At 42.0% G+C, this 20,872-nt stretch overlaps 1 protein-coding gene across 7 annotated transcripts in view; it reads right to left on the bottom strand.

The window, feature by feature from the left end:
• ATXN1 (ataxin 1) overlaps positions 1-20,872 on the bottom strand; it is a 400,612-nt gene that overhangs the window by 299,837 nt on the left and 79,903 nt on the right. The window contains exon 1 of one of the 7 annotated variants that reach the window (XM_032341172.1): positions 1,853-1,862. The exons of the other annotated variants lie outside the window; for them this stretch is intronic. The gene's annotated coding sequence lies outside the window, so the exon portion shown is untranslated. Of the gene's footprint in view, positions 1-1,852; positions 1,863-20,872 lie in introns of those variants that run through there. 7 annotated transcript variants of the gene reach the window in all.

A 20,872-nucleotide genomic window follows, 5' to 3' on the forward strand; every position in this document is an offset into this window, starting at 1 on the left:
GAAAGAGTCAGATCCCCATCTTACACAATTCAGAAAATAAATTTTAATAAATTAAATAATTAAAATATAAACATGTTTCCATGGACATATGTTTATAGGGTATTTATTATACATATATACATCATTTTCTATAATTAAATCCAGAAAAATAATTTTCTAATCATGAGAGGCCCTGTAGGCCACTGCAGAAACTTTGACTTTTACTCCAAGTGACACAGGAAGACATTCGAAAACTGTGAATGAAGCGGTCTCATGATCTTCCTTATGTTTGAAGGGATCGTTCTGTCTGTTGTAAGGAACAAACCATAATGGGACAAGGCTGAAAGCAGGAAGAGCAGTTAAAAACTCAGGTGAGGGACGCCTGGGTGGCTCAGTGGGTTAAGCAGCTGCCTTCGGCTCAGGTCATGATCCCAGCGTCCTGGGATCGAGTCCCACATCAGGCTCCTTGCTCCGCAGGGAGCCTGCTTCTCCCTCTGCCTCTGACTCTGCCTTCCACTCTGTCTGCCTGTGCTCGCTCTCGCCCTCTCTCTGACAAATAAATAAATAAAATCTTTAAAAAAAAAAAAAAAAAAACTCAGGTGAGACACCCAACACACGGGCGAATGGGTGATACTGGGGGAGGGGAGGGAGAACCGGTGAGATTCTGGATATATTCTACAGATCAAGTGGACAAGTGGTATAAGACAAAGAACCTATTTTGAAGGGCAAGTAGACAAGTGGTGTAAGAGAAAGAAAAGAGCTGAGGAGGATCCGTTCAAGTTTGTGACCAGACCATCTCTAAGAATGGAGCTGCCATTCACTAGACCAGAAAAGATCACGGCAGAAGCTGGTGTCGGGAACTCCATGTTTGCATGTCAGATCTAAGGTGCCTAGTAGACATCCCGGGGAGAAACCGTGTAGAACGCAGGATATGGGTGATGTCAAGTAGCCAGTAGGATGTGTAAGTTTGAAATTCACAGACACGTGGACGGAAGATACAAGTTAAAGCATGAGTTGACTGTCATAGGTGGTTCCCAAGATCCCACCTCTTGGTATTCGTGCCCTTGTACAGTCCTCTCCCCTTGTCTATAGACTAGATTGAGCCATTCCCGCGTAGCAAACAGAGGGCAGCAAAGGCATTGGGATGTCATTTCCGAGATTAAGTGACAAGACTGGCTTCCGTCTTGGATGCTCCCAAACATTTTCTCCAGGGTTACTCAAAATGGGGGTAGGGGATCAGCTGCCGGGCTGTGAAACCATCCTGGGGGAGGGGCCCACATGGTCTGCTAGCAACCATATGCCTGAGCTTGGAAGCAGATCCCAACTTCCCCCTACCCCACCTTCAGATGAGACTGCAGCCTGGGCTAATGAATGGCTTGACTGTAACCTCACAGAGATCCCAAGCCTGAGACACTGATCAGAAGTGTGCCTTCGTTCCTGCTTACAGAAACTACGAGATAAGAAGTATTTGTTGTGGGGTGCGTGGGTGGCTCAGTGGGTTAAAGCCTCTGCCTTTGGCTCAGGTCATGATCCTAGGGTCCTGGGATCGAGCCCCGCATTGGGCTCTCTGCTCAGCGGGGAGTCTGCCTCCTCCTCTCTCTCTGCCTGCCTCCCTGCCTATTTGCGATCTCTGCCTCTCAAATAAATAAAATTAAAATCTTTTATAAAAAATAAATAAATAAATAAAAGAAGTATTTGTTGTTTTAGGCAACCAAGTTTTAGGGTAATTTGTTACACAGTACTAAATAACTAATACTCTTCTGAGGTGCAAAAAGCACTCTTCTAGGGATTTTATACGATTCTTTACAGTTGGAGAAACTGAGTCACAAAGAAGTTGTGAAGATGTGCAAGCATCACTTGCCCAACAGCACACATAAGTGACGGAGGTGGGAATCCAACTCGGGCCATCTGACTCCAGAGCCGAGGCTCTCTGTGACTGCATGACGAGATCACTCGGAGATAACCTTCTCTACCCTTGGACATGCATCCCTGAAATGTGACTTTTCCACTGCAGGGAGTGCTAACACCATAGAGTTCATACAAACAAGGGCCCACGTGCACCTCTGCCAACTTCTTCACCTGTCACATAGCTCTACAATCCTACTTTCGATATCCCCAAAATATTACAATATATACTCAACTGTCGAAGATGGAAAGGTAGCCTCTTGCCATTTGAAGAGTAACCTCCCCATGGCTCTTTAATTTCAGTACGGTTCATCTGTTTGACTTAACTATGAGGGAGTTTCCAGAATAGTTTGCAAATGCTTTAATATGAATTCCTATGGACTGACTGTCCCTTTGCATATTTAAAGAGCTCTCCCTAAAACGACTCAGTGGTGGGGAAAAAAAAAAAACAAAACGCCAAGATACTGAATAAGATAGTGACCGTATTTCTGCTTGAATTTTTTTTTAATAAGAAGGGAAAATTGATTTTCAGTTGCCAACAGAGTCACTAAGAATTCAAATAATATTATGTTGTTTTTTTTTTTTTAAAGATTTTATTTATTTGAGAGAGAGAGAAAGCGCGTGCACATGCATGTGTGTGAGCAGGTGAGGAGGGGGACAGGAGGGGCAGAGGGATGAGCAGACTCGCTGCTGAGCAGGGAGCCCCACGTGGGGCTTGATCCAAGGACCCCAAGATCATGACCTGAGCCGAAGGCAGACCCTTAACCGACTTAGCCACCCAGATACCTCCAAACAATCTTAAGTTTCCAAGTAGGAACTGATGAGACCAAAACATCAAGAACAGGGGCGCCTGGGAGGCTCAGTGGGTTGAGCCTCTGCCTTCGGCTCAGATCATGATATGGTCCGGGGATCAAGCCCCACACAGAACTCTCTGCTCAGCAGGGAGCCTGCTTCCCCGCCCCCTCTCTGCCTGCCTCTCTGCCTACTTGTGATCTCTGTCTGTCCAATAAATAAATAAAACCTTAAAAAAATAAAACCATCAAGAAGAAAAGCTTTTAAATGACATAAAGTACAGTAACTATCGTCCCTTTAGTTTTTTTAACAAATTGAGACTTTCCCATTCTTTCCCTGACACAGACATGTGAAATACAGAAAGTGAAAGAAGTGATCTCTATACCTCTCCTTCCATAGAAATTTAGAACGGCATTGTTGTCAGAAAGGAAACTGCTGCCGGCTCTGGTATCCTCCTTATTTTCTTGAGAACACCCATCAAGTAGTAGCCAAGAACATGTTCAATCCATACTGTGGAATCTTTTTGTTTTAACTGTTAAGATGGTGCCCACGACCAGTGGAAGCCAAAGAACTGAAAAGAAAGAATCATCCAAAAAAAAAAAAAAAAGAAAGAAAGAAAAGAAAAACAACAAAACCCACTGCCATTTATAAATCTTTCTGTTACAAACAGCAACTGTGTTTTATAAAGGCACATGATGCATCCCCACAGGTATTTTTTGCCATTTAAAAATACCGAACAGCAGTGACAGCCCCGTGGCTAGGCAGCCAGCATGAACCTGCAATTCGGACAATTTGTGTGGGGATGACATTGCAACATCTTGTGACCCAACGAGCAGATGCTCCTGATTCACACACAAAAATGTCTGAAACAGTTTTGCAGGCACACGTGTTTGCATAGTGAAGACAGCCTTGACAAGGATGAGCAAAAAGAGTGTCCAACGATAAAGGGTAAGTGTTTTTCTTTTTTTTTTTTTAAAAAGAGAGTCCCTCAGATGAATTGGTAAAGGTTCATGAGTCTTCTAAGTAAAGTATGGATGTGACAAAAAGTACTCGATTAATCTTGCTTTTTATTTCTGAAAAATGGGGAGAGGGTAGCATACATCATATACTAGCCAGTGTGTCCCACGGTGAAACACCAAGTTATGGGGAAAATAAAAGGAGGACAAAAATGACTTGGACCCATCAGGGAAACACTGTTGAGGGACAGTGGTGTAGCGATTGGTATTGTAAATCTCAAGGAGGAAAGAAAGCATGCCGCTTGGTCCAAAATACTTCTTGACCACAGAATCCTTTTCCCAGAAGAAATAAGCAGCCAGAAGACAAGCGCTGACCGAAATGCATCCTAGTAAACTATACCCGAGGTGAGAGTTCTCCAGCTTTCTGGCCTCAAGTCCCCTTTGCATCCCTAAAATATACTAAGGATCCCAAAGAGCTTTTCATTAGGCAGATTGTATTGAACGACATTTATTGTTTAAGAAATTAAAACTGAAAAATCTGAAATATGTTAAAATTAATTCATTTCCTGCAAGCAGTAATATACCCACTTCATGTTACATAAAATGACCTATCTTTATGAAAAAGCAACCATATCTTCCAAGACAAAAGGGTTAGTGAGAAGAGTGACACTGATTTAAAGTTTTGCAAATCTCTTTAATACCTGGCTTAACAAGGGCTCCTGGGTGGCTCAGTCCGTTAAGCGCCTGACTCTTGATTTCAGTTCAGGTCTTGATCTCAGGTGGTGAATTCAAGTCCCACACTGGGCTCCATGCTGGACATGGAGCCTACAACCAACCAACCAATCAATCAATCAATCAATCTTAAAAAGATATATCTGTCTTAACAGAAAAAAGTTAAGTTCTCCAATGTGCCTCTGAATTCAATTTTCTGTGATATGTGGTTCTGTCAGCATGTAGGCTTGTCATAGCCATGAAGGACGAGTAGCATGCTCTCAAGAGAACATCTGTTTACTTGGATTCTTCCAGGTAAGAACCTGGTATACTCTAGACTTCTTTAGCAAATACTTTCTTTTAATAATGCAGATTTTTAATAATCTAGTAAGGATTTGTTTTCATTCAAGATGACAAACATTTTAAGTACCCTGAGCGAGATTCAGAAAGACCTATTTCATGAAATCAGTTAAAAAAGTAGGTATGTAATCATAAACCATGAACTATTTTAAGAACGACAAAACAACACTGACTATCCTTGGGTGTTCATGTACACATGCAAAATAATAATAATAATAATAATAGCTCATAGTTGTGGAGGCTTCCATTTTTTTAAAGAGGAGGGAGGGGCAGGGACAGAGGGAGAGAGAAAAATCTCAAGCAGACTCCACACTGAGCAGAGAGCCTGACACGGGGCTCAAGCTCATGACCCTGAGATCATGACCTGAGCCAAAATCAAAAGTTAGATGTTTAACTAACTGAGCCACCCAGGTGTCCCGACAGCTAAAATTTGAGTGCTAAATGCTCAAATTACATTATCTCCTTTTAGTCTTCCAACCACCCTCGGTGGTAGACACTTGCCTCATTCTACCTTCAGTAAATGAAGAAATGGAGGTCAATAGGGCTAAGAAACGTACTGAGGGTGCTAAGTAACTTTGTGTCTCTGTGTCTCATTTTGGGAAATGCCGTCATATTTCAAATTTTTCATTATTATCACATGGGTTATAGTGACCGGTGATCAGTGATTACGACTCACTGAAAGCTCAGAGGATGGTTAGCGTTTTTTTACCAAGACATCATTTTTGAATTAAGATATATAGATAGATATCTTGTTTTTTTAGACATGATGCTAGTGCATACTTAGTAGCCGACTGTATAGTGTAAAAATGACTTTTGTTATGTACCGGGAACCCAAGAATTCACCTGACTGATTTTATAGTGATACTTGCTTTATTGCATTAATCTGGAACCAAACCTGAAATACATGACATCCGTCTGGGCTTCCTTTTCAAGTGCTTTCTAAGCCCTTAGCTCCCTTGGGTCACTATGCATTGTACCTATTACTACTCTAACCTCAAGGGCTTTCCTTCTGCTACCCCAGAATCATTTAAAATACACTGGATCCCTTCCTAGACCGGTGTTAATCACTTCCCAGGTGCCAAACACAACATATCACGCTTGCTTGTATTTTTCTTGACTGGCTGGAGACGAAAGAATACAGGAGCGTAATTTTATGTCAGTTTTATTTTAAACATCTTTAGAGTAGTCCGTCCTGAGATTAAACAAAATTGGCAGTGGAATTCAGCCAGAAACTGGAGATACTTTTAAAGAGAATAATGGTCTACGATACCATCAATGGTGTTCACTGAAAACTCCATGCCAGTTTATTTGTGCCATTTGCAGAGGAAAAAGGATCAGGTCCATCATAATCTGAACTGATTTGAGGAGAAAGCAGGATTTTTAAAAAAAAGAAAAAAGAAAAAGGTGGACTTAGAGTATAACCAGAAATCCACTGACTGTGTCTTACCCTTTCTAAATGCTCAGCCATTCTTAATGTCATCCCCTACTTATGTAGGGACAAGGAAATGTCCCACTGAAGTGTTCAGTAGATCTGTTTTCAATATGAATACCCAAACTGGCACGGAACTTTTTAATGAATAGGTCTGTGCACCACAGACTAGAGAACACAGAAGAATCAGCTCATTCTCTCGACACCATAATTACCCTTGGAAAATGGCGCTTCATACTTTGTATAAATGGTATGATCCAGGGGCGCCTGGGTGGCTCAGTCACTTGAGTGGCGGACTCTTGGTTTCCGCTCAGTTCTTGATCTCAGGGTCGTAGGATCAAGTCCCACGGAGGGCTCCGTGCTCAGCATGGAGTCAAATTGTCCCTCTTCCTCTGCTCCTTCCCTCCCCGCCCCCAGCCCAGCTCACTGAGGGGTGTATGGTCTTTCTCAAATAAGCAAATAATCTTTCATAAATAAATAAATAACTCTTTTTTTAAAAAAAAAAATGGTATGAACTACTATCAGGTGATAACAACACCAGATAACCCTTCCACACTGTATCAAACTTACAAGGGCATTTCATTCTCCAAAACGGCCCCTTCTCTCAGACCAACCAAATAAATGGGATGCTTGTGTATTTATAAGCGACATGGTGAGGAGCAGGCCTGTTTTGTTGTTTCACTGTGCCGAACTTCTCTGCACAGGAGACTGGAAAGCCATCGCCAAGTGCATCTCTAATGACTGCCATGGACTGATGGAACTTAAACTCTGGGTTTCCACTTGTGAACACCATGACTAGATTTACAGAACCATGCAAATTTTGGCCTTCCTCTGAAACCTAACAGCCCTGATCTTAACCTTCTTTATCATCCTTGGTGGAAATTTTCAACAACCACAAAGGTGGGGAGAAGGGTGTGTTGCATATTGACCTCTTAGTCATATTTCCTGATGTTGCCATTTTAGTATCCTTTAAATATTTACTTATGGCAACACTTAAGTAATTACAGTTTATGAAGCACTGTTCTTTTTCTGTCTCGGTAGACCCCTCAGGGTGCTGTACCACAAAAGAAAGTTCTCTGAATCACTGCCATTATTTAGCGAAGGGCTGATGTTCTTAGTCGGTGAGCATGCCTCCCAGTGCTCCCAAAATCTGAAGAGTAACCATGGGCTGACATTTTTTTTTTTTAAACTGCCTTTCACATTATACACTAGGGCAGCTCTAAACAAACACTTTCTTCTTGCCTCCCTCCATTTACATTTACATCGGTGGCCCCCATGCACCCAAGCACGTGACACCTCAGAGCCCCCCACCAAGTGAAGCTGAAGGAGCCACGCGCTATGACCCCCAACCAAGAAGGGGTCAGCTATGGGATGAAAAGGAAAAATGCAGCGATGTCATGCTGCATGGGGAGAAAGACTCTGAGGCCCCATCCCTTTCAGAGAACCACTCAGCCTGTTCCTGGCCCCCCAGCATCATGGAGTTGCTAAAACAGAACTCCAGATCGAGCACTCCACCTTCCCCTTTATTTCACAAGGGAGCTGGTTCCCGGTCCTACCAACTCTACTTCCCGGTTACCCTGCCGGAATCCTTCCCTCTCCACCCCACTGGCACCATCACGTCTGTTCTCACCCCCACCTCTTCCACCCGCCCACCTAGACTGCTCTCTGGGTCCTCCAATCAGCTCTCCAGAGTGGCCCCCAATAGATCTCGTGACTGCAACCCCCAATAGACCCAAAAACTGTGGATAACTACAGCACCCTGCAAGGTATCTCTGAAGAGGGAGGGGGTCTGTGAACCACGCATCAGTAAATCACATTTGGTGATCCCAACCGCCCTTCCCCTTTGGCTGTGAATGTGCAGTTAAGAAGAGATCTGGAGAACACAGATGTGAAGGTACATAAAAGGCCAAGAACCAATGTTTCATTCACAGATTTCCCACCCCCCTCTGGGTTTTCTTGGCTCATCTAGATTTTAGGTCAAGTTCTTTCTTTCTTTCTTTCTTTTTTTTTTTAATTTTTAAACTCAATTTGACTTTTAATCATTAAGAATAATCCTAGAAGCATGTCCTGTTAGGCAATGCCAAGTTGCACTGATACGTTTCATTACTGCTTGAAAGGCCACGTATTAAAAACACTACCAGAAGTCAAGTTAAAGAAAATGAAAACATAATGATCTGGGATTTTTTTTTTTTTTTTAAGCAGTTACTAAAACAGAAACAAATGTTATTTTAAATCTCTGGCTCAGTGTAAACTGACAAGATATGAATATGAATTCTACCAAGTAACGTACAACAACGGCTTCTCCGCACAACCCCACGCCAACAACCCCACCTCACATTTCGCGTGGATGTTGTGACATGTGGAACGTATCACCCAGCTCGCGAATCACCCCTCCTCTCCTTCAAGGGGATTCGCTCCAGCTCATTTTTTGATATTGTGACATCATTGACTTTAAAAAGCTCAGTAAATCAAGATTCTTAGAGCTGATGCGACAAAAGTCACCGCAAAGTTTTTCAATTTCTAAAGCAAGTGAGGAACAATATCCGAAAACCTGTAAGATGCTGCCATCCTCGTCAGGGGAGGTGAGTCAAGTCATTGACACACTTCTTCGGGTGCTTTGTAAGGAAATTCTGCCAGGCGCTCATCTGAAGTAGCAAACCTTCTCAGATCCACATGCCCTTGGGAAGTTTAGCCTCTATCCGGGAAGACAGCATGTACACAAGTGGCCCAAGAGGAAAGGGTCTCAGGGAAGGTTCCATAGGGCAGGTGGGTGGCCTTCAGCATTAGATGGATGGCCATTCTGAACTCCTGTTTCCAGTCCGAAAATGAAAGTCCCAGGACGAGCTCAAACAATCGGGCTGTCCCTCAAACTAGCATTTACGGGGCAACTTCTGTGTGTTAAGAAGTTCACAAATGTGACCCCCAACAAACTCAGAAGGATAGTCTGTTTGTAACTGGTTTAAAAAGGACTCAGGGACTCATCGACACCCCCAAGAGTCATTAGTTCTCCTTAAACATTCGGAAGCCAAAATGGTGTTTACAGCAACATAACAATCACACAGAAAAGATGACAGTCTTAACAAGAACAATCAAGGGTCAAAATAATTATGTATTTTGAATATAAATATGGCTTAATACAATAAGGATTTAGAGGGACGCCTGGGTGGCTCAGTCGGCTAAACGCCTACCTTCGGCTCAGGTCATGAACCCAGGGTCCTGGGATTGAGTCCTGCAACAGGCTCCTTGCTCAGCAGGGGGTCTGCTTCTCCCTCTCCCTCTGCTGCTCCCTCTGCTTCCGCTCACTCCCTCTCACTCTCTTTCTGATAAACAAATATTTTTTTAAATAAGAATTTAAATCTGCCAAAGCCAAATCACATGCCCACCAATGTAACTGAAGTGACAAGTATGCCAATAAATATACTTATTTATTCTGTCCCCTAACATCAATATTATGCAATGATTTCATTTTGCACTGAATTATTAGAACACACGTTTGCTTTAAAATAGTTATTCACGGGCACCTGGTTATTCACGTGGCTCAATGGGTTAAGGCCCCTGCCTTCAGCTCGGGTCATGATCCTAGAGTCCTGGGATCGAGTCCCACATTGGGCTCTCTGCTCCACGGGGAGCCTGCTTTCTCTTCTCTCTCTGTCTGCCTTCCTCTCTGCCTGCTTGTGATCTCTGTCTGTCAAATAAATAAAATCTTAAAAATAAAATACTTATTCACATTTGTTTCTCAAAATGTGATCCAAGAACCTTTAACACTAAATGCATCACAGGAGAGTAGATCACAAGAAATAAAACCCCTGGGCCCAACACCAATGTACTTCATCGGCTCCCCGGGCCCAGGAATCTGAATTTTCAACAAGCTCTCCCCTTACCCCCAAGTGAGGACTGGCTACCCATTTAAGTTTTCAAACCTCTGGCCCGTAGCGTCCTTCCCCACCTGCTTCCCTCTCCTTTTCTCTTTTATTATAATGTGTCTTTGCCAATTTAAAGAATTATCCTTCAATATCCTCCAAATGTTTGTGTCACCTTATAGTGACTATAAGGAAAACTGCTTCTAAAACAGTGAAACTGGGGTGCCTGGGTGGCTCAGTGGGTTAAAGCCTCTGCCTTCGGCTCAGGTCATGGTCCCAGGGTCCTGAGATCAAGCCCCACATCAGACTCTCTACTCAGCGGGGAGCCTGCTTCCTCCTCTCTCTCTGCCTGCCTTTCTGCCTACTTGTGATCTCTTCCTGTCAAATAAATAAAAATATTAAAAATAAATAAATAAATAAATAAACAAACAAACAGTGAAAATACACCACTGAAAAGAGGATGTCAGTAGTCCCCCCTTATTCATTGGGGATACACTCCTAGACCCCAAGTGGATGCCTAAAACCACAGACAATATCAAACCCTATATATACTACGTTTTTTCCCCGTAACTACATACCTATGATGAAACTTGTTGATTTGTATTACGTATAATGAACACATAGGATGATATACTTTTAGTCACAGAAGACAGGGATGCACTATTTTTCTACATTAGGAAATTATCACCACAATAGGTCTAGTTACCATCTGTTGCAAAACAAACTTATTACAGTATTATTAACTATTTCTTCTCTGCTGTATATTATATACCTGTGATTTATTTATAACCGTAAGTTTGTATCACTTAATCCCCTTCACCTGTTCCAACCATCCACCCCACCTCTATGTTGATAGAAATTGTACTGAATCTGTAGATTGCTTTGGGTAGTATAGACATTTTAGAAGTATTCATTGTTCCAATCCATGAGCATGAGCCTGAAGTGTTTTTCCATTTCTCTGTGCCACCTCCAATTTCTTTCATTAGTGCTTAGAACTTTTAGAGTTTTTAGAGTAATTGGTTAAATTTATTCCTAGGTATTTTTTAAAAATTGTTTTAAAAGTTTTTATTTCTAGTTAGTTAACATACAGTGTTTTATTATTATTTTTTTTTAATTTATTTATTTGACAGACAAAGATCACAGGGGATGGGGAAGCAGGCTCCCTGCAAAGCAGAAAGCCTGATGCAGGGCTCAATCCCAGGACCCTGAGACCATGACCTGAGCCGAAGGCAGAGGCTTTAACTCACTGAGCCACCCAGGTGCCCCATATACAGTGTTTTAATTCTAGTTAGTTAACATACAGTGTAATATTGGTTTCAGGAGTAGAATTTCATGATTCATTGCTTACATATAACACATAGTGCTCATTAGGTATTTTACTCTTTCTTATATAATTATAAATGGGATTATTTTCTTGATTCCTCTTTCTGACAGTTCATTATAAAGATATTGATACACAACAGACTTCTGTATGTTAATTTTGTGTCCTGCACCTTTATTGAATTCATGCACTAGTTTTAACGGCTTTTTGGTGGAAGCTTTAGGGTTTTTTATATACAGTATCATGTCATTCGTAAATAGCAAGAGTTTTATTTCTTCCTTTCCAATTTGGATGCTTTTTATTTCTTTTTCTTGCCTTATTGCTGTGACTAGGATCTCTAATACTATGTTGAATAAAAAATCTGAAGTGAGCAACTTTAGGCTGACAATTTTTTTTTTAAACTGCCTTTCACATTATACACTAGGGCAGCTCTAAATGAACACTTCCTTCTTGCCTCCCTCCACATTTACATCGGTGGCCCCCACACACCCAAAGACCCGACACCTCAGACCCCCCCAAGTGAAGCTGAAGGAGCCATGTGCTATGACTCCTAAGCAAGAAGGGGTCAGCTACAGGATCAAAAGGAAAAAGCAGTGATGTCATGCTGCATGGTGAGAAAGACTCTGAGGTCCCATCCCTTTCAGGAAACCACTAAGCCTGTTCCTGGTACCCCAGCATCACTGAGTTGCTGAAACCGAGAACTTCAGATCCAGCACTCTGCCCGCTACAGCAGGCACCTTTGTCTTGTTCCTATTCTTAGAGGAAAAGCTTTCAGCTTTTCACCACAGAGTATGATGTCAGCTGTGGGTCTGTCATATATGGCCTTTATTTTGTTGAGGCACATTCCCTCTATGCCTGTTTTATTGGCAGTTTTTAATCATACAAGAATGCTGAATTTTATCAAATGCTTTTTCTACATCTATTGAGATTATCATACAATTTTTATCTTGTGTTTCATAAACATGGTTTACCATGCTGATTGATTAGTAGGTGTCAAATCATCTTTGCATTCCTGGAATAAATCCCAGTTAGTCATGGTAGATGACCCTTTGCTCTTTTTCTATTTTTTTTAAATGTAAAGTTGCATTGTTTATTTGAGATTTTTCTTATTTCTTTAGGGAGGTCTGTATCACTATGAACTTCCTTCTTAGAACTGCTTTTGCTCCATCTCAAAGATTTTGGAATGTTATGTTTCCATTTTCATTCGTCTAAAATATTTTTTTACTTCCTCTTTGATTTCTTTGTTCACCAGTTGGTTGTTTAACAGCATGCTGATAGACATATGTTTTTTCCAGTTTTCTTCGTATAATTAATTCCCAGTTTCATACATTGTGGTCAGAAAAGGTATGTGATATGATTTTAATCTTCTTAAATTTATTGAGACATATTTTGTGGCCTAACATGTGATCTAACCTGGAGAATGTCCCATGTGCACTTGAGAAGAATGTGTATTATGCTATTTGGGGATGGAATGTTCTGTAAAAAATCTACTGAGTCCACCTGACTGGTATAATCTATTCTTTTAAGGTCAATGTTTCTTTATTTAGATTTTCTGTTTTGATGATCTATGGATCAATGTACATGGGTATTAAAGTCCTTACAATTATTCTATTGCTATCTATTTCTCCCATTATTTCTGTTAACATTTGCTTAATATACTTAGGCGCTCCTGTAGTGGGTACATAAATGTCTACAAATTTTTTAATCTTCTTGTTGGACCCCCTTTATCATTATGTAATACCCTTCTTTGTCTTTTGTTAAACTCTTTGTTATAAAGTCTATTTTGTCTGACAAAAGTATTGCTACCTCAGCTTTCTTTTCTTTTCCTTTTGCACGATATATTCATCCCTTCACTTTTAGTCTGTGAGTGTCTTTAGGTTTCAAGTGAATCTTTTATAAGCAGCCTATAGAAGGGTCTTTTTTTAATTTTTTATCCACTCAGCCATACTATGTCTTCTGATTGAAGAATTTAGTCCATTTCTACTTAATGTAATAAGTAGTACTTACTGCCAGTTTGGTAACTGTTTTCTGGCTGTTTTTGTTATTCTGTTCCTTTCTTTTTCTCTTTCTTTCTTTCTTTTTTTTTTCTTTTGCGTATTTATTGTAGTTTTTTCTTTGTAGTTACACTGATGTTCACATAGAAAATTTATGTATGTAACAGTCTTTTACTTTGATAGGAACTTAAGTGTGAACACATTTCAAAGTCATATTTTTACCCCACCCCCCATATTTTATATTTTTGATAACACATATTACATTTTTATTTTATGTATCCTTTAATTATTACTGTATTTTTTATTAATTTTGCTGCTTTTGTCTTTTAGTCCTTCACACTTGCTTTATAAGTGGTTGATCCATTACCTTTTTTTTTTTAAGATTTTATTTACTTATTTGATAGATAGAGATTACAAGTAGTCAGAGAGGCAGGCAGAGAGAGAGGAGGAAGCAGGTTCTCTGCTGAGCAGAGAGCCTGATGTGGGGCTCGATCCCAGGACCCTGAGACCATGACCTGGGCCGAAGGCAGAGGCTTTAACCTACTGAGCCACCCAGGTGCCCCTGATCCATTACTTTCATTAATTTACTTTTTCCTGTAAGATTTTTACTTTAGTATGTTTTCTTACTTATTACTAATCATTAGTGCCTCTTCTTTTTAACTCAGAGAAGTGTCTTTACCATTTCTGGTAAGGCTAGTTCCGTAGTGATGAATGCCTTTAGTTTTCGCTTATCTTGAAAACTCCTAGTCTCTCCTTTAATTCTGAATGATAACCTTGCCAGGTAGAGACTTCTTGGTTTGCAGTTTTTTCCTTTTAGCACTTGGAATATGTCACACCATTCCTTTCTGGCCTGTAAAATTTCTGCTACAAAAATCTGCTTTATAGCCTTATGGGGTTTCCTCTGTATATAGTAGTTTGCTTTTATTCCTGTTTTTAAGATTCTCTGTTTATTTTTAACTTTTACTATTTTAATTAGAATGTGTCCTGCGGTGTTTCTCTTTGTGTTCATCTTATTTGGAACTCCCTGGACCTCCTGGACCTAAATGTGTGCTTCCTTCTCCAGACTAGGGAAGTTTTCAGGCATTAGTTCTTCAAAAAATTTTCTGGCCCTTTCTCTCTTTCTTCTCCCTTTGGGAGTCCTATAATGCAAATGTTATTCCACTTGATCATGCCCCACAGGTCTCTTAAGATATCCTCATTTCTTTTAATTCTTTTTTTTTCTCTCTCTCTCTGCTTGGGTTTTTGTGTTTTTGTTTTTTTTTTTTCTCTCTGCTTGGGTATTTTCCTTTACTTTTTCTTCCAGCTCACTGATCCATGCTACTATTTCATCCATGCTATTGCTGAACCCTCTAATGTATTCTTCAGTTCAGTTTCAACTTCTACCTCTATTTTCTACCTCTTTGTTGGAGCTCTTGCCATGTTCACCCATTCTTCTTCTAAGATCAGGGATCATTTTTATGACCATTACTTTGAACTCTTTATTAGGTAGGCTGTTTACTTCCATTTCATTACGGTTTTTTTCTGGGGATTTGTCTTGTTCTTTGGACTGGAACACATTCTTCTGTCTCCTCATTTTCCCTATCTCTCTGTGTTTGTGTGTATTAGGAGAAATGACTACCTCCCTCAGTCTTGGGGTGGCCCTGTGTAGTGGCTGTTCCCTGTGACCCAAAAGTTCAGTCTTCTCTGGCTACCAGACCCAGGTGCTCTACAGTCATTCTTCATGCGTGCTGCGTGTGCCCATTGACTATGACTTGGGCAACTGCCTGCTCAACTATAGCCCACCCATTGTTTCAGGAGGGGAGGGCTTGGGGGTACTCACCTGGCCCAAATGCAGCTGAGTCACTATGCAGGGAAAATGGGGCTCAAGCCACTTGTCTGTCCAAGTTGCAGTTCTGTCTCTGGGCTGGGTGCGCCAGGCTCCGAGTGGCCATCCAGACTGATTATGGCCTGGCTGCTATGAAGAGAGGGCGGGGCTCAGGGTGCTCAACAGCCTGGTTGTGGCTCACCCATGACATGGGGTGGGCAGAGCTTGGGCACTTATCCCACCGGTTTTGGCTCAGCACCTACACAGATTGGGTGGGGCTCAGGGTGTAAGCCTAGCCTTGTAACAGCTCCTGTGTTGCAGAGGGTAGGCGGAGCATGGAGCATTCACCCAGCTTGGTTATGTTGTGGTGTAGGCAGAGGACACCCTCCGGCTCTGGCAGGCTATAGGAAGGGCGCCAAAAATGGTGCCTGTTGGCTCCTTCACCAGCAAGTGAGAATGAGCTTGCAAAAATGTTGTCCACCAGCATTTCCATACCCCAGATATAGTTCCTGCAGGTTCCCGGCTCTCCAGCAGCAGCTTTAATGTTAGCAAGCGGGTCTCCTTCATTTCTGGTCTAGATGCTTTTCCATCTGTTGATTTTGTGCTGGATCTCAGGGTGAGTGGGTTCGCACCTAAGTCCTTAAAGAACAGGATCTCCATTTCTTATAGTTCGATAATTCTCCTGGGTTAATCCCCACTGATGTCCAAAACCTGAATTTTAGGGGGCTTGTCTTTCTGGAGCCACCCTGCAAGGTCAGGACGCCTGATGTGGTGCACAATCCCCTCGGTCCCCAAGGGAGTGTTCACAATTTGGGGGGCCCTTCTACCTTGTATGTGATGTGGTCTCTCTGTCAAAATATCTTACTGTACTGTATCCATCTTCTTCTTGTGATGATGTGAGATGATAAAAGGCCTCCGTGATGAGATGAAGTGAGGTAAATGGAGCCGGCATTGTGATGCAGTATCAAGCTAATGTCGACCTTCCAGCAGTATGCCAGGAGGATCATCCGCTTCTGGGCCACAGGTGACCACAAGTAACTGAATCCGTGGAAAGGGAAACTACGGACAAGGGGAGAAGCTGGAGGGTGGCGGGGGAGACTACTCTATTTCAAACAATTCTTATAATTCCTTTTTTCTTAATGTATCTAGCTTGAGTCAGCAAAATGCGGTACTGGCAAATACATTGGGTTCTGTGTCCCCAAATGTCCACATCCTAACTAACGCCCAGAACCTGGGAATGTTACCTTGCATAGAAAAAAGGAACTCCACAGACAGGATGCCAGTCAGAACCCTGGGGTGAACACCCTGATTACACAGGTGAACCTAGTGTAACCGTAAGGGTCCTCAGGAGCAGAAGAGGGAGGCAGAAGAGTAAAGTCAACAGAGAGGTGACTCCAGGGAGACTCAGTGTTGCCGGCTTTGATGGTGGAGAAAAAGGCCACATGCCAAGGAATGCAAGTGGCCTCTAGGAACCAGAAAAGGCTATGATACGGATTCCCTCCATAAGGAACGCAGCCCTGCGGATACTTTGACGTTAGCCTGGTGAGATCTGTGTTGGAATTCTGACCCATGACACCGTAAGCCAATAAATTTGTGTTGTCTTCCGCTACCAAGTTTTTGCTAATTTGTTGCAAGGCAGCAATAAAAAAATAAATGCAGGTTCTTTGGAGGAAAAAAATGATAAACACACGGGTTACCTCTAACAGGAAAGCCTTGGCCCAGGTGCCCACACACTTTCCAGTCTTCTCAAGCATGTCGAAGACAGAATCCTAAATACTCCCTCGGGTACAACTGAGCTATGGCCCAAATAGTTTCAAACCACACCCCCACTCCCTCTGTCCACTTCTGCACTTAACCAGCTCTTCCCACTCACCCCTGCAGCTTATCTTCTCACCGTCCCCCACGCCAGACTGGGGAATCACCTTAGAAAAGTACAAAGAGGAGAGGGTCCAAGCCAGACCTTCTCAGCTCCAACACTATTGACATTTGGGGCCAGGTCATTCTTTTGTTCTATGCACGGTGGGATACTTAGTAATATCTCTGATCTCAACCCACTGGATGCCAGTAGACCTACTCCACTCTCCCCCACTTATGACAACCCAGAATGGCTGCAGACATTGCCCAATGTCCCCTGAGCGGGGAAGAAGTGCACCCCCCCAGCTGGGATCCACTGGTCTCAGGCTCATTTATCTAGTGTTCTGCTCCTCTCTCCCTCCGTCCCCCCGATGAAGGGAGAAGCCCCCAGCATGTGTGTATACATCTACTCTTACATTGCAGCTGGTCTCGTTCAAATAGTTTCCCATGAATTCAGTCTGTTTGGCAGTTTAAAACAGCTCTAAGTCAAAACTGAACCACAGGCTTTTTTAATGGCCCCGCTACACATATTCCCAGCCACAGGCAACGGAAACATGGCTATTCCACAATGACCCACAACCCAGACCTGCCAATGAGCTCGCAATCCATTCTGCTGCTAGAAAGGCTATTTGACTGTTACAAGTAACTTTCTAAAGCCCTCTGCAACTTCACCACCTAAACATCATTAATAAAATCCTTTCCATCAGAAGGTTTAACACAGTGTAAATCAAATAGGAGGCGACTGAAAGCCTGACTGATGACAGTACAGATGTTCTGGAATCGGATCTTGGGAAATAGCCACTCTCCGGGAATAAGAAGCCAGTCTAGCAGAGACACAGATAATATCCTTGGCAAGTCCTCTTTAAGAAAAGGACTTCAACAAAGATGTTCAGAGATCCTGTTTTACGTAATTCTTAATTCTGCTCAGACTTGCCATTTCAATTTCAAAATAACCACACAGTCAATGGGAAACACAGATCCTGTTCTTCCTGGAATCTGAAACAAGATTACAGTTTCCAACATGGGATGTGAAATTCACAGGATCCCCAAGAGTCTAACTGAAAGCCAGAGCCGCAGGAAGGCCCTGTGAATTCTGGACGGAGGTGGATCTCGGCGCTGCAGTGACTACAGAATGTTCTTTCTGGAACATTAGCATACACATCCCTAGTACGAATATGGAACCAATGGCTTTTTAACTGATCACTTAACTGCAGTCCCTGTAGATTAATCCTCCATCAATGACCACCGTATCAATCCTAAGACTTTCGAATTTCACGTTTTTCTATCAGAGGCCTTTATCCAAGTGCACAATACTCTTAGAAAGCCTGAAAATAAGATCATGTGACTCTGAAGCTTGAAGAGCCAACGTCCTAAACCAAACAGCATACTCAGTACAGATTCTACACTCACTTTTTTTGTAATGATGCTGGCCTTAGGGCACTCAACCCAGGTAGCCACAGAAAGCGCTCTCAACTCTTTTCAGAGAGGTGAAATTCAAGTATTCATGACAAGCAGTCACGTGAGGAGGGCGGGGACAGGCAAAGCGTTTTCCAGGGAAGTGGGGATGGATACCGGATGCTGTTTAAATGCTATTTAAGATCTGGGGTGTAGCACATTGCCGAGGATGAGGATGATGGTGTGGGGAGAAAGAACTTGGCCCTCATTAGGCATTGTCTCTAACATGCAAAAGTAACAGATTCCAAAGCGCTGCATTATGAATTGGTACATGGAGACAGGGAACAACACAGAGCCTCTGTCTTCAAACCAGCTACCCTTCCCAGGCCAGGAATGACTCTACCACAGTAGCAATAAAGTAGCAAGTGTGGTGAGTTTGCAATCTGCTGAAAACATACACAAAGCTAAGAGTCTGAAAAGATTATTTACTACCCCACGCTCCCCGCTTTTATACGGCTAGTTGAGAAGAGCAGGGGAATGCTCTTAAGCGGATTGAGCTACAGGTTTTAAGTCCCTGCCAGATTTAATATCCCACAACTATAAATTTTTACTTTGAAAGTTACTCAGGTATACAACACACTTCTATAAAAATAATGTATAAAGTAGCTCCTTATTTCCAAACCCACAATTACCAGCATATGAAACCAACCCTTGTTGATCTTAGCACTGGTTTTATATATCCTTTGAGCTGTTAGGGAAATTGAAACATCTTATTTCTTCTTGCAACAGTTGCTGAGTGCCTACTTTGTGCTAGACCCCAAGAATACAGATGAAGAAGATATGGTCCCCGCACCGTCCATCTAGTGGTGGGATGAGAGACAATGGCAAAGAGGGAGCCAAGGCTATAAAAGAGGAAAGCAGTACAAGTGAAAAGACAGATAATTTTTTTTTCTAGGAAAAGAATATCAATGTGGGTTTCTTGCCCTGGTTCCCAATTCACAAATTGTACTTTCTGCTGTGGATTGTTCATGGTGACAAAAGGATTTCAGCATGATTCTTTCGGGTTGGAAACACCTCCCTAACTAAATAAATTTAGCTATGCCTTTGGCCTCTATTCTGGAATGTTCAGCTGACGAAGTTTTACACCAGCCTCGATGATTCCATCACAGTATCTGGACTAGCACGTCCGTCTGATCTTGTGTTCAAGAGCCATCGACGATCATTTTGTTCCATTTCAGATCTGAGTGTTTGTCTCATTTTGCTATTTTATTTTATTTTCACTTACCAGCGAGCTGTGCTTTTTTTTTTTTTTTTTTAAATCGATGACTAATGTCTGCGCGGCCGCAGTGAGCAAAGCACCACGGGAATTGTAAAAAGGAACCAGAGTTTGTCCTTGTCCTTAAAGAAGCTTCCACCCTGAGTCCGGGAGGCAGATATGAAAACAAAAAATGAGGTGTGAATCAAGAGGCATGTGGTGAGTGCTGGGAAGGCATGAACTTTGCAGGCTGAGGGCTCCAAGTTGGAATACAGGTATGGGGCAGGGGGAGGGAAGTCTTCTATTTTAAAATTCTCTATATACTAGGGTTTTTCTCCAAATCTTATTTATTTTCCCCATTTTACTTGTATCCTGCTTCACTCCCACCAGTGAAGGCTGTCCTGTTTACACTGCAGTTTGTTGAGGGTTACAATTCGGTGAAATTCAACCCGAACATTTGTCTTTTGAAGCAGCTAAAATGCTCACCTATATTTGCTTCTCGCTGGATGACTAATCGTGAAGATGTGCAAAAGACAACGGATGAAACTCAGGTGTAACTATTCGTTTTCTAGAAGTGCTCTTAACTCGTTCTGTTTTCATCCATCACCATGACCTGTTTTCTGTATTTATTGTTCCCTTTAAAATGCCTGTGAGATTTTAAGAAATTAAATGGTTGTTGGGGCTCCAGGCTGGCTCAGTCGGAAGAGCATGCACCTCTTGACCTCAAGGCTGTGAGTTCGAGCCCCTAATTGGGTGCAGAGATGACTTCAATAAATAAAACTAAAAAAACAACAACGACAACAAAAATGGCTGTCTGAAAGTGTTCGATGTATGATGACGTTTTTTTTTTCTTGTAACTTTTACCTATCTGTGGCTGCTTGCCTAAACAGACCTGCTGCTTGAGCCAAAATGTTGATTGCTTGTTCATTTTTCCAAATTCTGGCAACAGTGTTTGACGTATCTTTTACTTGCCATTCTTCTTTGTAATCTGGCTTCTTGGGTGTCTGGTTTAACTCCTTCTGATTTTGAGAAAATGGACACGTGTGTATCACAGGAGTCTTCACCCAACTACCGGATATCCTTGGGTTATTTAAGAAAATCTTATTTTCAGATTCTTATTCACAATGCCATTTTTTATTCTCTATTAGTTATGATCATCTCCATTCTATCTTATATTAGAAGGCGGCTTTGAAGCCAAAATGTTACTTTCTCATCTACAGATGGTTTGATATGCTTTTGCTGCAAAGAGACCCTGGC

This window comes from Mustela erminea, chromosome 4 (assembly GCF_009829155.1).
Source record: "Mustela erminea isolate mMusErm1 chromosome 4, mMusErm1.Pri, whole genome shotgun sequence".
In the NCBI taxonomy this organism is placed as follows: Eukaryota; Metazoa; Chordata; class Mammalia; order Carnivora; family Mustelidae; genus Mustela; species Mustela erminea.